The sequence below is a fragment of the Callorhinus ursinus genome, unplaced genomic scaffold (assembly GCF_003265705.2).
Source record: "Callorhinus ursinus isolate GAN/ISIS: 27379988/994484 unplaced genomic scaffold, GSC_fseal_2.0 scaffold21, whole genome shotgun sequence".
In the NCBI taxonomy this organism is placed as follows: Eukaryota; Metazoa; Chordata; class Mammalia; order Carnivora; family Otariidae; genus Callorhinus; species Callorhinus ursinus.
Window position 1 is genome coordinate 22,209,528 of NW_027397083.1, and position 15,613 is coordinate 22,225,140.

Here is a 15,613-nt window from a genome sequence, read left to right on the forward strand (position 1 = left end):
TAAAAAAAAAATATTCCTTTGTTTACTGTCTGCCTTATCCTACTAGAACAAAAACTGTACCAAGGTAAGGGTTTTTTTGTTGTTTTGTCTCTGAGTATTCCAGACATCTAACCCAGAATCAGATACATAGTAGGCATCAATAAATATTTGTGGGAGGAAGAAAGGAAGGAATGCAATATCCATAATCCTGTGTATCTAGGTAAGCCTGACCTCAAGGATATAAGGCCAAGAAGAAATTGTGTTTTCATTTCTCATCCTCTCCCCTCCAATATTTAAAACAAATAAAATTATAACAGGCTAAGATAAATAATCACAAAATTATAGCAGAACTGCGATAGCCATGGTGTGCCCTTTGTTTTCTACATGTGACCCATGGCCTCCAGACATCTCCATATTAATTTAAATAGGGATTGGGCTAAAACAAAATCACATACAAATTTTCTTCTGCGTTTTCCTTTGCTTAAAGTATACCACCCACTCCAGTCCATTATTAAGGGTCATCTGAGTCTTATGGTCCTAATAACATATTTAATCCCAGGTGAAGGCAGAAGTCCTTCAGTGAGAAGACCTAGAAGTAAATGATTGGTTGGTAGGAAAAATATAAGAAAATAAGATAGTTTTTAATTGATTTTATGTGCTTTTCATATTTTAAAAGCAGAGTGGACTGAAAGTGGAACCCTGTCAGTTACTGTTACCCATTGTTCTAAGTCTAAGCAAAAATAAATGTTCAACTCTCCCAGAGAAACAACTGCCTTACTATCAAATAAAATCAACATTTTTTGGTTTTTACAATAAGTGACCTTGAGCATTATTCACAGATTTTGTTTCTGAGTAAATGTGTTCACAATCAAACTATATTAACTAGAATTCTAATTTATTATCTAATTATTCTATGAATTCTAAATTATTAATGATGAGTTTCACCAGGCAAAGTGAAAAATAGTTATCAAAATGGTAATAGAGAAGCATGGAGAAATTTGGAAATCTCTTCTGAATTATGTTTAAAATATGTTGTATAGGGGTGCCTGGGTGGCTTAGTCAGTTAAGCCTCTGAGTCTTCATTCCAGCTCAGGTCATGATCTCAGGGTCTTGAGATCAAGCCCCGCATTGGGCTCCACGCTCAGCAGGGCGTTTGCTTGAGATTTTCTCTCTCTTCCTCTCCTTCTGTCTCTGCCCCCTGTGCTCCTTCTCTCCCCGCCCCCCCAAAAAATAAATAAATAAATTTTTTAAAAAATTGTATAGGTTCTGTATAATTTTAAGATTACGAGTATTATATTTTATTTTAATACATATATGGCAACATTAACCAAGATATTGATTAACCGTTTTATTACCAAGGGACATATCCTTAAACATTATATTTTAGTTCTGTTTTCAAACTTTGTGTTAATGCCAATATATACTGAATAAACTTTTGTGTCTGGCTTCTTTCCTGTTATATTATGGGTGTGAAATCCATCCCTAATTTCCAGGTATTTGTAGTACAATTTTTTTCACTGTTATATTATTATATAAATACAACAAAACTTATTTATGCTTTCTACTAACAATGGTTATCTGGGCTGTTTCCAGTCTTGACTATTAAAAATAAAGCTATAAAAAACATTTATGTATATATCTTGCAGTACACACGTGCATACATTTCTAACAGTATGTACCTAGGAGAAAAATTGCTGATTCACAGGAAAAACTTGCTTTCAACCTTAGCAGTAAGTCAATCTTTACTCAGAATGGAGCCCGTTTTGTACAGGATCTAATGCAGTATTTTGGTGTCTTTTAAGATTTCATGGAAGATGGCTCTGTACAGATGGAATTTTCTTGATTACTAAGTCCTGGTCTATGCTTAAAAATGGACTTGTTTTGCAAATACAAACAAACAAACACAAAAGCACACACACACAAAAAAAAACCCCAAAATGGACTTGTTTTGCTATACTATGTGGCATGAAAGCCTAGAGGGTGCATAGATTTCAAGTGCTGTCAATATCTATTCCCAGGCAATGGTCCTTTTATCTAAATTTTGCTATTCAAAATGCAACCAATTATTGCCATGCCCTTTTCCTGGGTATTTCTGTTTCTGTTTGGATTTAGAGAGAGAGAGGCACAGGTGGGGCAAGGTGGAAGGAGCAGGCATGACTCTGCCTTGCTCAGAAGACTGCTGTTGTTGAGAAGGGTGGCGGATGCTTAGTTTCCTTGGCTGTGTGGCCCCTAGAGCCCAACGTTGAGGACAAATGACGGGCCAGGCTAGCCCAACTCTCCACTGTAATTTGGGTGGCCGTTGGGCTGGTTTCAGTTCTTAAGACCAAGTGTCTGTGTTTCATGCTTGTGTTTCTTAATTTTTTCCTACCAAAGCTTCAAATAATGAAAATCTTTTTCATTAGTTTTTAGCAGCAGTGCTTGTTTTTGTGTTTCTGTATCCTTTTTTAGCAATCATTTATGGGAAATTGGGAAATGACAGTCTAGATATTGGTAGTCTGATGGCATGTTTTATTCAGAAGTACTAGCTTTATGCTCCTTAATCAGAGAAAAATCCAAACAGCCTTGGTATGTAACTATAATTTATTTCATAGTTAAAATCATTCCTTACAATACCTCTTGTTGTTGACCCTACCTGTTATAGAGGGGGAAAAAAAGGTTTCAATATTTTTTTCATTTCAGACAAATGAGAAACAGTTTTGTCAAGAAAGTCACATATTTATAACAATAAAACAATCCTTGTTCAAATAAACTAACAGAAAATACACCATGCACTGTGGTTCAGGAGAAATTCTGCACATGAGTAGAAATTTACTAAGTGATGCTGAGTTAACAAAAATTCTGTTTTTTCTGTCATAGAAATTTTTTATTTTAAAATGGTACTTACAGGAGAAGATTGTTTTAATTTTCTAAGTGTCCTCAGGGATAAAAAGTGTATTAATACATATATATTTTAACGCACCTAGCTTAACTAAAAATATATCAGAAATGTAATTACTTTGCAAATTTTCCTATGCAAATCATCTTTAATCATGAGTCTTAGGAATCCCAAAAAATCAGACTTCAGTGCTATCTAGGCGTGGCTTTCACTGCGGAGAAGACCCTGGCCAGGCTTATTGCTTCCTTAACGGAAAGTCAACCCCACCTCTAGTCCACATCGTCTTTAGAAATACAAATATTCTCTAAATCTGTAACTCTGTTACTCTTATCAGACGGTAGATTGTATTCTAGCTCCTATTACATCTGGTAAAGAAAACTGCTATTTAAGAAAATAATAACTAACAAAGTAATATCTAAAGAAATAATAATACTAACATAAGCTAAGCAAAAACCAAGCACTCTTCTACACACTTTGAGTATATTCACACATTTCATGCTCACAAAAACTGAGAGATAAGTGCTTTTTTTCCCATTTCACAGATGTTTCAACTGAGGCAGACTTTAAAATAGATGGAAAGGTCTTGTGGTAGCCAAAGAACAAGTTATCCCATCTGGGATTTTCATAGCAATTTCCTTCATCTTCCTTTTACTTGACACCAAGTGGGTGTGCAAGCTTTATGGTTCTGTGCAGCTCCCAGATTAAGGAATGAGGTTTTGGAGAAGCAGGGCAGAGCCTCTTCTCTCTCACTGACCCTTACCCTGGCCTAGAGGCAGGTGCAGATGGATTCTGCAGCCTCATCTTCTCACAGGATATGTAACAGGTGGGACAAAGCTGTTTGCTCCAAATGGTAGCTTCCAAATGGCATATATATATCATTTATATATAGAAATTATATATATAAAGTATATATATAAAGAAATATATATAGACACCACAGAAACAAAACAATAAACAAGCATATTCCAGACATTCCAGACCTTACTCCAATCTCGACCTAGATCTACTTCACTCTCCCAGGAAGACTTTTAGGGGAAAAGACACACTTGGAAAGGGGTAGCACTAAAGATGCCCATTCTTCCTGTTGCTTGGTATCTTCATAGCATCCAAAGTTTTGTGGTTTGTTTGTAAACCATATTAATTCTTTTTCAGCTTCAAAGGTGACTACATTGCCAAGTGAAAGAAGCCAGTCTGAGACGTCTGCATACTGACAATACTGTATAAACCAGTTTGAGAAGTCTGCATACTGTATATACTGTACAATACTATATGACATTCTGGAAAAGGCAAGACTTTGGAGATAGTAAAAAGTTCAGTGGTTGCCGAGAATAGGAGAGAGGGAGGGATGAAGAAGCAGAGCACAGAGGATTTTCAGAGCAGTGAAACTACTCTAAATGATACTATAATGATGGATACAAGTTATTATACAGTTATTCTAATGCAGAGAATACACAATGCCAAGTGTGATGCCTAATGTAAATTATGGACTTTGGGTGATTATGATGCGTTAATGCAGGTTCAGCAACTGTAATAAATGTCCCACTCTGGTGGAGGATGTCGATAATGGGAGAGGCTGTGCATGTGTGGGGGCGGGAGTATATGGGAAATCTTGTCCTGCCCAATTTTTCTGTGAACCTAAAACTGCTCTAAAAAATAAAAGAATTTTTAATAAAGTATTTTTAGAAGTTTTTTTAAAGACTAAGTTATGTCATATAACTTACCAGCTACCTTGTATCTCTTATTGTCACATTCCTAGCAATACTAGTTAAATGCACATGTTGAAGAGCAGAGAGACGTCTTGAAGTCAAAGACAGTTCTTAAAATAAAGCCAGAGGGCTCTATTTCTTTCCATTTAGTGGTGTGATCCTTTTTCTCTAATAAACAATGTATTCGTATTTATTTGTATAAAGTATTTATTACATATCTACTATGTGCTAGGAACTCTTGTAGCTCTGAGAATATAGTAATAAACAAGGCAAAGTGAGATTGTATCCTGTAAGGCCCAGATATGGTAAAAAAAAAAAAGAAAATGAATACAAGATGTAATTCTGATGATAACAAGATGCAAAAATAAGTTTGGTGCATTGAGGAAACATCAATAAAGTTCATTTTAGATTATTAAAAGGAGAAGCAAGCCATTTCCTTTTAGTGGATAAAAGTAAAAATTGGATTTGCAGTTAGAGCATTAAGATTCAAGTTACAGATAGAGTCAAATTTCTTTTCCTATTAATATCAACAGTTCACATAGTTGTTGTGAAGTGAAAATGAAGTATGCAATGTGCACAAGAAAGATGGTCTCTTGTCCATTTTAACATCCTATCATTGAAAGGCACTGGGTGGCTCAGATGGTTAAGTGTCTGCCTTCGGCTCAGGTCATGAGCCCAGGGTCCTGGGATTGAGCCCCGCATCAGGTTCCCTGCTCAGCAGGGAGCCTGCTTCTCCCTCTGCCTCTGCCTACCTGTGCTCTCTTTCTCTGTGTCAATTAAATAAATAAAATCTTTAAAAAATTAATATCCTTTAAAAAAATCCTATCATTGAATGTATACATAGGATACTCTAAATATATGTTTAATGACATGATGAATAAATGACAGGAGTAAAATTTATGTAAAATATTACAGACATGCTTCTTCTTATTACTCTTATTATTATGTGATATTGTTAAGTAGGGATATAGAGGAGAGAGAGGAAATTCTAAAGAGGAAGCCCTCTGTGTATTAAAAAAAAAGGTTTTTTAGGAAAACATAGCCTCTTAAAGAGACTCATGAGATTAGGTCACTGTAATTTTTGTTAGACTAAATACTTGGAATTGTGCTGGTAGAGCACCTTGTTGACTTAATTTTTACTAAATTGATTCAATTATGTTTACGAGTTGGGCAAAAATAATTTACTCAAAACTTCAAATCTGTTTCAGTCAGTCAGACAGAGCATATTGTTGGTTATATTCGCCTGGCCTGCTGGCAAGCACCTGCTGGTGTATTTGAGTTAGACAAAGGATTGTCAGTTTGCTTCATTAATGGTACACCAAACATTCACTGATGAGGTTGCATTTTAATGTATCAGAATACCATATTTTATGGTATTAGTTATCTATTGTTGTGTAAAAACTTACCACAAATTTAGGAGCTTAAAACAATGAAGATATATCACCTTCCATTTCCATGAGTCAGGAGTTCAGGCGTAGCTTAGCTGGGTCCTTTGCTTAGGCCGCACAAAGATGCAACCAAGGAGTAGTCAGCGGAGCTTTACTTTTATCTTAAGGCCTGACTAGGGAGCATGCACTTCCAAGATAACTCAGATTCGTGGCAGAATTCATTTCCTTTTGGCTAAGGAATGAGTGTCTGACTTCCTGCTCGCTGTTTGCTGGAGGCCAACTGCAACCCCTAGAAGCTTCCTACAGTTCCTTGACATGTGGGCACTCCCAACATGGCTGAGACTTAAAGCAAAAAGAAGAGTCTCTAGAGTGAGTCTGCCGGCAAGACAGTTTTATATAATGTAACATAGTCAAAGAGGAGGTAATATCTCATCCCCTTTGATTGCTTCTAGTGTTTGGAAACAAGTCCTAGGGAAGAGGATTATGCAAGAGTATGAATCCCTGGAGGGAGAGATCATTTAGTCCATCCTAGAGTCTGTCCATCAAAGTAAGATTTATAAATTAGATCAAAATTAAAGAACTTATTTAAAAGATTAAAAGTTGACTTTAAAAAGAAATCATGAAATACTGTACTAGGGAAAGAAGGCTACAATGTCACTCACCAAACTCCTCCAGAGGGTAATGGGGGCATGACGTATCGGTTTGGAAATTGTCACAGCAGAGGATATAAAAAAGGAAAAAAGAAGGAAATAAAAGAATCTGGGTTTACTCATAGTTCTATTCCCTATTTTCGTGGCTTAGACAATTGGCGTTTTTTTCTCATAATCCCTACCACGAATCAGAGTGGGTGATATGACAAATAAAGGGCCTTTGTAGCTCTGACATCCCACGGCGCTTCTCTTTTCCCTAAATAATTCTCCAAGAAGCTGTTTTCTAAGACCTCTAACGGTTTTTCAACTAACTCTGGCTAGGGTTTTTTTTTTTTTTTCTCTACATAATGATACATAAATATCGGGCAGCTGAATTCACTCCTTAAAGTGCTTCAAAGGGCTTTTCAGAAAAAAATTATAAATGACAATTGAGATCTGTTTTACTTCAACCTGAGTAGGCACCTTTGACATCATGAAGAAGAAAATAGGAGACAGGGCTTCTCTTATTTCAAAATGAAAAGCAGTCTGATCTAGCTCAATCTTATCAAATTTCATAAGTGGACTAGAATACAAAGCACATATTTTAGAATGTGGCACTCTTTTTGACCATTGAAATAAAGTGTAAAGGGGAAAATGCAGAGATGTAATGTACTCCTAGTAAAAATCTAGCACCAAGTTTCAGAAGTAGGGCATAAAAATAGAAAATCAGGGTTGTGATTCCAGTAATATGGCAAAAAACATATTTTTAAAACCCTGATGTCATACAATACCTAGAAATGATAGATAAAATAAAACATACATTTATTGAAATTCTAGAGGAATTAGGAGGAAAGTATGTATAACTCTAGTTTCCAGGTAGAAAAAAATATGTAGAAAACCATAACACATGTTGGCAAGTTAATAGTGTGGCTGCTCTGGGTGAAGATGTAGAAATCAATAATAAAAAAAAATAATGGAAACAAACACTGATAAATTTAAAAATAAAACTTCTAAATAATAAGCTAAAGAAATAAAATTCAGTAAAGCTAGGAAAGAAAGTGAAGATACAGTTTTTTTTTAGTAAATAATGCTGATTCAGATGAATTAGATATCCATGTGAAAAAGTTATTCATACTTTATACTATATTCAAACATCAATTCTAGTTCAGAAATAAACCCATAAAATTATGGTCAATTGACTTTCAACAAGTACCAAGGCAATTCAATGGGGAAAATGGCCTTTTAAACAAATGGTGCTAGGGCAATTTTATATCCATTTGCAAAAGAGGTTGGATGCCTATTTTAAACCATACAAAAAAATTAGTTCAAAATGGACCATTAGACCTTAACGTAATGAAGAAAATTATTCAATTATTAGACTAAAACATATGAATAAATATGTGAGGCCTTGAGTTAGGTAATGATTTCTTAAATACAACACCAACAGAGAAATAGGACTATATCAAAATTAAACATTTTTGTGCTCCAAAAAAATATGCCATTAAGAAAGTGAAAAGGTGGGGGGGGGGCAGGGGGGCACCTGGGTGGCTCAGTCGGTTGAGCAGGCAACTCTTGATTTGGGCTCAGGTCTTGATCTCAGGATCATGAGATGGATCCCAGTGTGGGGCTCCATACTCAGCAAGGAATCTAGCAAGGAATCTGCTTCTCTCCCTCTCTCTCTCTCCCCCTGCCCCTACCCCTCTCGTGAGCTCGTGTTCTCTCTCTCTCTCTCTCTCTCTCTCAAATAAATAAATACATCTTAAAAAAAAAAAAAGAAAGTGAAAAGTGGCGCGAGCCAAGCTACTCATGCTGTTTGACAAAGTCCAAGTATGGAGGACAATCCTGAAAATCAGGAGACTCCACAGCTGGCTCCTGCTACTTCCTTTCATTTTATTTGTGGCAATCTTTATAATCATGGGATTTTTTTCTGGGGTTTCATGATAAAATGATTTATAAATTTAGTTATGCCTATGTAAGCAATCACAATGAAACTGATTCCAAAAAGGCTGATGATGGGCCAAGAAGTAAAAATACCTAGTGTCCTCCAATCCGTAATTCATCTAACATGAGCAACGCGGAGTTCTTTAATAAGTTTCACTTAAGGGAGCTGTTGGATCCAGGCCCAGTAAAAGTCCCTATTGATGAGATTCCTTGGGCACCTCTGAAACATCAGAGTTCTAGGAAAGAAAAATCTCATGTCATTCCCACAGTACAGGGACCTCCCTATGTTACTCTGATAGGATAGGGTGCACACACTGTAAGTTGCCTTGGGAGCAAGAATAAACTTTAGATAATCTTTCAGCAAGAGTAAAAATATAACTTTATCCGCATTAGCACACAATAGCAGATAGGTTACGCTTCGTCTCGCATGGTCACACTCTGTCTAGTACCTTTGTTTTTAAATCCAAAATGATTTAAGATGATTTGTAATAAGATGTAAAAAATAAAATCACATGTTATGAAAGAATGGAAAAAACAAGGAAATATTCTAATGTATAAATAAAGTCCCTCCGAGGCTATCAGTAGGAGATGCTTGCAACCTGATCCTGTGTCCCTGTCTCCTCACTCGCTGACGCCGTCCTTTCCTTCAAGGACCCTTTCCCTGATGGAGCTGGACTCCGGCAGAAAAGGCAGACCACAGAATGGGAATAATATTCTTAAAAAATATGTCTGATAAGGGACTTATATTCACAATATATAAGTAACGATAAAAACACAAATAACCCAGCAAAAAATGGATAAAGGAGATATAGATTTCTCCAAAGAAGACATACAAATGGCCAACAGGCATATTTCCTAATGAAAGTATTAGGGAAATGTAAATCAAAACCATAGTGAAACACCACTTTTCACCTATTATGATGGTTATAATCAAAACAACAAACATTAAACCAGAAATGGGAACCTTTGTCCATTCTGGTGGAGATGTAAAATAATGAGCAAGCTTTGGAAAACAGTTCAGCAATTACTCATTACGTTAAACATTGAGTTACCAAATCATCAATTTTACTCCCAGGTATATACCCGAGAGAATACATCCACACAAAAACTGGTACATAAATATTCATAGCAGCATTATTCATAATAGTAAAAAAGAAAAAGCAATGCAATGTCTACCTAATAAACAAATAAAATGTGATGTAATATCCACATACAAATGTGTGTAATATCCATATAATGGAATATAATTTGGCATTAAAAATGAATTAAATATTGACACATGCTACAACATAGATGAACCTTGATAATATACAAAGTAAAGGAAGCTAGTCATGAAAGACCATACATTATATGATTCCATTTATATGAAATTCTATAATAGACAAATAAATACAGGATATAGATTAATAATTTCCTAGGGTTGGAGGAGTGAGTAAATGGAAAGTAACTGCTAGTGCGTACAGGGTTTTTTGGGGGTACAGGTTTTCTTCTTTAAAAAATATTTTAAAATGGATATTACAGTGATGGTTGCACAAACCTACAAGTATACTAAAATCATTGAATTGTACACTTTAAATGGGCAACGAATGTATGGTATGTGAATTTTATTTCAGTAAAGCTCTAAAAGTCAATTACAGATGGATTATTGATATTAAAATACACAAGAATACATATATCTTCTAAAAGCTGACATAAGAACTCACAGTAGGTGAATATTTCTTAAACAGGACTCAAAAAAAAGGATGCATAAATTTGCCTAGACTACATGTTAAAATGTTTGTTCATCACAGCAAGACTGAGTATTGTGAAAATGCCCATTATTTCACATTCGCTATAAAGTTGGTCTCATTTAACTGAAGGTCTCAACATGGTTTTGTGTACATGTATGCACCTAACAAGCTAATCTTTATATTATATGGAAGATTAAAGTGTCTTTGATAGGAAAATCTTGAAAAACAATGAGGTAAGTGGGCATGTCTTTAAAATGCCAATATTTGTTACAATTCTATAGTAATTAAGGCAGCAGGGTGTTCATGCTGGAATAGGCAATATAAGAAACAAAATAGAGATCCCAGAAAAAAACCTACATATAGAGAACTGAGATGGAATATTACCTTTCCTGGATGGGGTAGATGAGTCATTTAGTGGCACTAAAAAAGTCAGTTATTTCCTTGGAACGATACCATATACAAAAAAGAAAAACATAAAAAAGTTTAAAGACAAATGTGAAAAGCACAATTTTAAAACTTTCAGAATAAACTATAGAATATTTTGATTATTTTAGTAGAAAAGTAGTTTTGTTTATGTGTTTGTTTTTGCATGAAAAAAAGCCCCTAGAACCGTAATAAGGTAAAGCTATGATTAATAGGTCTACCTTCAGATAAAACCTTTGTACATTAAAAGATCATAAAGAATGTGATAAGGTAAGCTTTCATTAGAAGATATTTTTCATGACTATAACCAAGAAAGGATTAGTCTCCAGGATATATAAATAACTCCTTTAAATCAGTAAGAAAAAACAAATAATCCAACAGAAAAGCAGTGATGCCATTAATAGGCATTTAACAAAAGAAGAAACGTTATTGCATTATTTGGAACAGAACAAGATTGGAAACACAGAAAACTTCTCATCAACCAGTAAGTGAATAAACTGTGGTGATACATTGATGCCATTTGTTGTGTAGTCACAGGATGGAATATGATGTGTCTGCTCAACTATCTCTTAAAGAGGAGCTGTTGAACTTGCAAAAAAGCAGCATAAAATATATTATATATTTCTTCAGAGTTTAAAACCCTGAAAAACAATACTCAATATTGTTCAAGGAGATAGATAGATGATAGATAGATAGATAGATCGGTTGATCATAGGTGGTAAAAGTACAAAAATATTCATAAGAAAGCTAATCACCAAAATCAGAAGAATGGTTACATTGAGACAAATTGAGGAAAATGATCAGGGAGAATTACATGGAAGTTTTCAATTTTGTCTGTAATAATTACTTGGAAATAGATATGGCAAGCAATTCAGATCCAGTAAAGCCCAGTGTTGGACATAGCTTGTTACAGGTAAATATGGTCCAATAATACAGTTTTCAATATGCCTGAAATATTTTTAATGATAATTCAAAAGATCAGCATTGCTCTTGACCTTTGCAATCAACAATCTGGGATTATATATTTGTTTAGCAGTTAAAATTTTACTTATAGGAGCACCTGGGTGGCTCAGTTGTTAAGCGTCTGCCTTCGGCTCAGGTCATGATCCCAGAGTCCTGGGATCAAGCCCAGCATCGGGCTCCCTGCTCCGTAGGAAGCCTGCTTCTCCCTCTCCCACTCCCCCTGCTAGTGTTCCCTCTCTCGCTGTCTCTCTCTCTCTGTCAAATAAATGAATAAAATCTTAAAAAAAAAATCTTACTTATAACTTAAGCCTCAGTTTCCTCACCTGTGTAATGGGGACAATAACAACTATGCATGCCTATTTTAAGAATTAAATGCATGAAACACTCTATGACATATAAATGGCACACAGTATAGTTATTATAATCAAAGGCCTTTAAACAATAAAACTTCAATTTTAATCATGGTCACTAAACTGCATATCCCCTACGGTCAATTACACTTGTGCCTACAATATCATTTTTTTTAAAAAATGAAATATGGTAAAATAAGCTTATCAGAGATATTAAACTGAACGTATTTGATCATTGGTGGTTCAGACAGAATTCCATGAGGTCTGTTAAAAAGAAAATCACAGGCCCAAGGTGGCATCACTTAGGTTAAGGTCCCAAGTCAGTAAACGAAGACTTATTACCTAACTTAACTTGTTTTACCCCCGTCTCCCCTCCCACCAGGAATTAACCTTTAACCAGTCAACATGGGAATTTCTTGGTCAGCACTAAGCAATTTACTCATAGGTCCCTTTCATTCCCCTTAGGAGGGTGACCTTGCCTAAAACAATGGATTCTTTGCTAATAATTTCCTTTTTTCTGCTCCTTCTCTACCTTTAAAAACCTTTCCTTTTCTGTAGCCCTCTGAAGCTGCCCTCTGCTTGCTAGAGGGGATGCTACCTGATTCATAAACAGATTAATAAAGCCAATTAAGAACTTTAGAATATACTTGGTTGAATTTTTGTTCTATAACAGGTCTCAGGGGCATCATTAGGAACAAATGATCACCTCAGAGCTCATATGCTGAAGAGATGAGAGCACTGTCATCTCATGTCAGCCACCTCTGAAAACCTAACACATAAACTCTGCTTAAATCCAGCCTCAAGTTATTCTGCACTCTGGCAGTGATCAGTTGGAAATTAAAAAACAGAAGCAGGGTGCCTGGGTGGCTCAGTTGATTAAGCGTCTGCCTTCAGCTCAGATCATGGTCCCGGGGTCCTGGGATGGAGCCCCACATCAGGCTCCCTGCTCAGCGGGGAGCCTGCTTCTCCCTCTCCCTCTCCTCCCTGCTTGTGCTCTCTCTCACTAGCTCTCTCTCTCTCTCTCAAAGAAATAAATGAAATCTTAAAAAAAGCTAAATTTCCTTAAAAAAGCAAAAACCACTGAAGAATTTACTGTAATTGTGAGAACAAAGATTTTTAGACTAAAAGATCAAATTTTAAATGCAAAATAAAATCAAATAGCATTTTATTGTAAGGGAGTTTGAGGAAATTAACTTTGTAGAGTGTTTAAAAAATCAGTAATATCAATGCATTTTTTGCTATCATGAATTCCATATTCTCCTTTACAGAGCTCTTTTTTTTAAAGTTCTTTTTAAATTTATTATCATTTTTTTTAGTAACCTTTACACCCAACATGGGGCTTGAACTCAAAACCCCAAGATCAAGAGTGGCATGCTCTTCCGATTAAGGCAGCCAGGAGCACCCCCACCCCTCCTTACAGAGCTCTTAAAACAAAAGAGTTTATATAATAATAATAATGGGGCACTTGATGATTTCCAACATGTGTTTAGGAGTGATTTAAAAGATTGGTAATCTTACAAGCCTAGTGGAAACAGTCTTTAAAAATGCTGAACTATTTCTAGTTATTGAGATCAATCTTTCCCACGAAAACATTGTGCAAAGCAGAACCTTAAAAAGTAACAAAGAATTCACAAGATAGTGAGGAATTGCTAGGTCAAGTTCAGAACAGAGTAGAAATCAAAAACGGAGAGATAAGCTGCATACCTGAGCACATAGGTCACCTCTACCCTCCATCCTGCAGGCTTTTGTATTAGCACTTTTCTGTGTGTGGTTGCCAGGGGTACAAAGGTGGATAAACCAATCAGCCTAGTTTGTCCAAGATATTTTTAGGACATGTCAGTAATAAATGTACCTAAAATATTATGATATTCCCTCCTTTTGGCTCTGGATTCATAACAGATGAAAGGTATAACAGATGCCTAAAAAGAATGGGAAGCTCAACAAAGAAAAGTCCAATTATAACAGGGCAGGTTGAATTCACTTGCTATTTTGCAAATGCAAAATAAAAATGTCAAGTCAAAATATAGAACAGGGTAAAAAATATCTCTGAACCACAGGAGTGGCCCAGAACATTACCCTGGTCAAAGGCTACTGTTTCACTTGAATATTTAACTTGAAATGGCAAACCTACTGATCAGGGTATCATATTTTTTTGGCACTGAATAAATGGTTAGTATCATCATTAGTGTCCTTGACCATACGTGGAAATTAGGAAAACTCATATAATGCTCCAAAGCACACTATTCTAAGTTATTCAGTGTTTATCTTTAATTACATTCTCTAAGAAGGCAGAGGATACAATCTCCTATAACCTTCACACCAAGGTGGATTTGACCTGAGGAGAAGCATATTGGCTCCGGCAGAAGAGAGCAGACTTGTGTTCTTTACATTTGCAGAAAATTATTTTTCATGACCCAGCAGTCCACTGTTTCTCTTTCCCTCTCCTTAAAAGCTCTATCAATAAGACAAGAATCTCTTGAGACCCAGCAAGCAGAAAACAGATTATCAAACAACAAATTTTGCTAACATCATAAAGCAGATGATGACCTTTAATATGGGCTACAAATATCTACTGAGCAAAAATAAATCAGGTCATGTTGGAAATTTTTGGAAAGTTGGCATTGAAAATATATCATAAGAATATTAATGCCTATTTTGCCATGAGCTTAGTTCTTTCCAGTTCCAGAGTTACTCTTGCTGGATATTTGTAAAGAGATGGAGGGAAAGATGAACTCTCTGAGGTCCCCATGAGTGTCATTTAAGATTATGGTCCTGGCTATTTGTACTTGTACAGGCTTCGCCAGTGTTGGTAGGTTAGTTTCCTAAGCTCTAGAAGGGCAGGTCAAGACAAAACCCGTGGTTTTTAACCTTTCTTGGTAATAGGCAGTATCCTGAGAAAAATACACATACTTACATATTTGTACAACCATGCATATAATTTCAGAGAGTTCACAGATCCTCTGGGCTCATGTGTGAGCCCCCTTAGAACTCTCTGGACACCAGGCTGAGAACTTCCGGATCAGGCAATCTCAAAATCCTCCCAGTTCCAGGGACACCTGCCCCTGTCAACTAAGCTCCCTTGTAGGCCTTGACCGAAAAAAGTTGAATCTCTTATTTATTTATTTTAGTAATACTTTTTTTTTTTTTATGTTCAGTTGAATCTCTTAAAGCAAAGCCTCCAAGCACGTTAGAAACCCCATAGCTAAACTAACAGGGCAGTCATTTGAATTTATGTTAAAAATGGACATTAGTGAAGGTGTACAACGTTTTCTTTTCCCCTACTAATCTTTCCTTTTTGGAGACTATGAAAAACTAACACACAGTAATGGCCCGTGTTTGGGAAACTGAGGTCAGTGAAGACATTCATATTTCTTTAATTTTGTGAAGACAGCATGATTTATAGTTGGAGCACCAGAGATGAAGACCCACTTCTGCTTCTTATCTCATGTCACTGTGCCCAAAACCTTAATTAAGGATGCAGCATCTGTATTTATAAAATGGTAATAATAAGGCCTATTTATTTTTCTGGAAACTGAGAAGATGGTGGCTGAAGTGTGTACAATAACTAGCAAGAGTACCAGACTTCCTAGGTTCTCGATGAATAATGACTGTCATCTGAGAACTGATTA

At 35.8% G+C, this 15,613-nt stretch overlaps 1 protein-coding gene across 3 annotated transcripts in view; it reads right to left on the reverse strand.

The window, feature by feature from the left end:
- Positions 1–15,613, reverse strand: part of ANO3 (anoctamin 3) — a 440,613-nt gene that overhangs the window by 135,753 nt on the left and 289,247 nt on the right. The gene's annotated exons all lie outside the window — the stretch shown is intronic.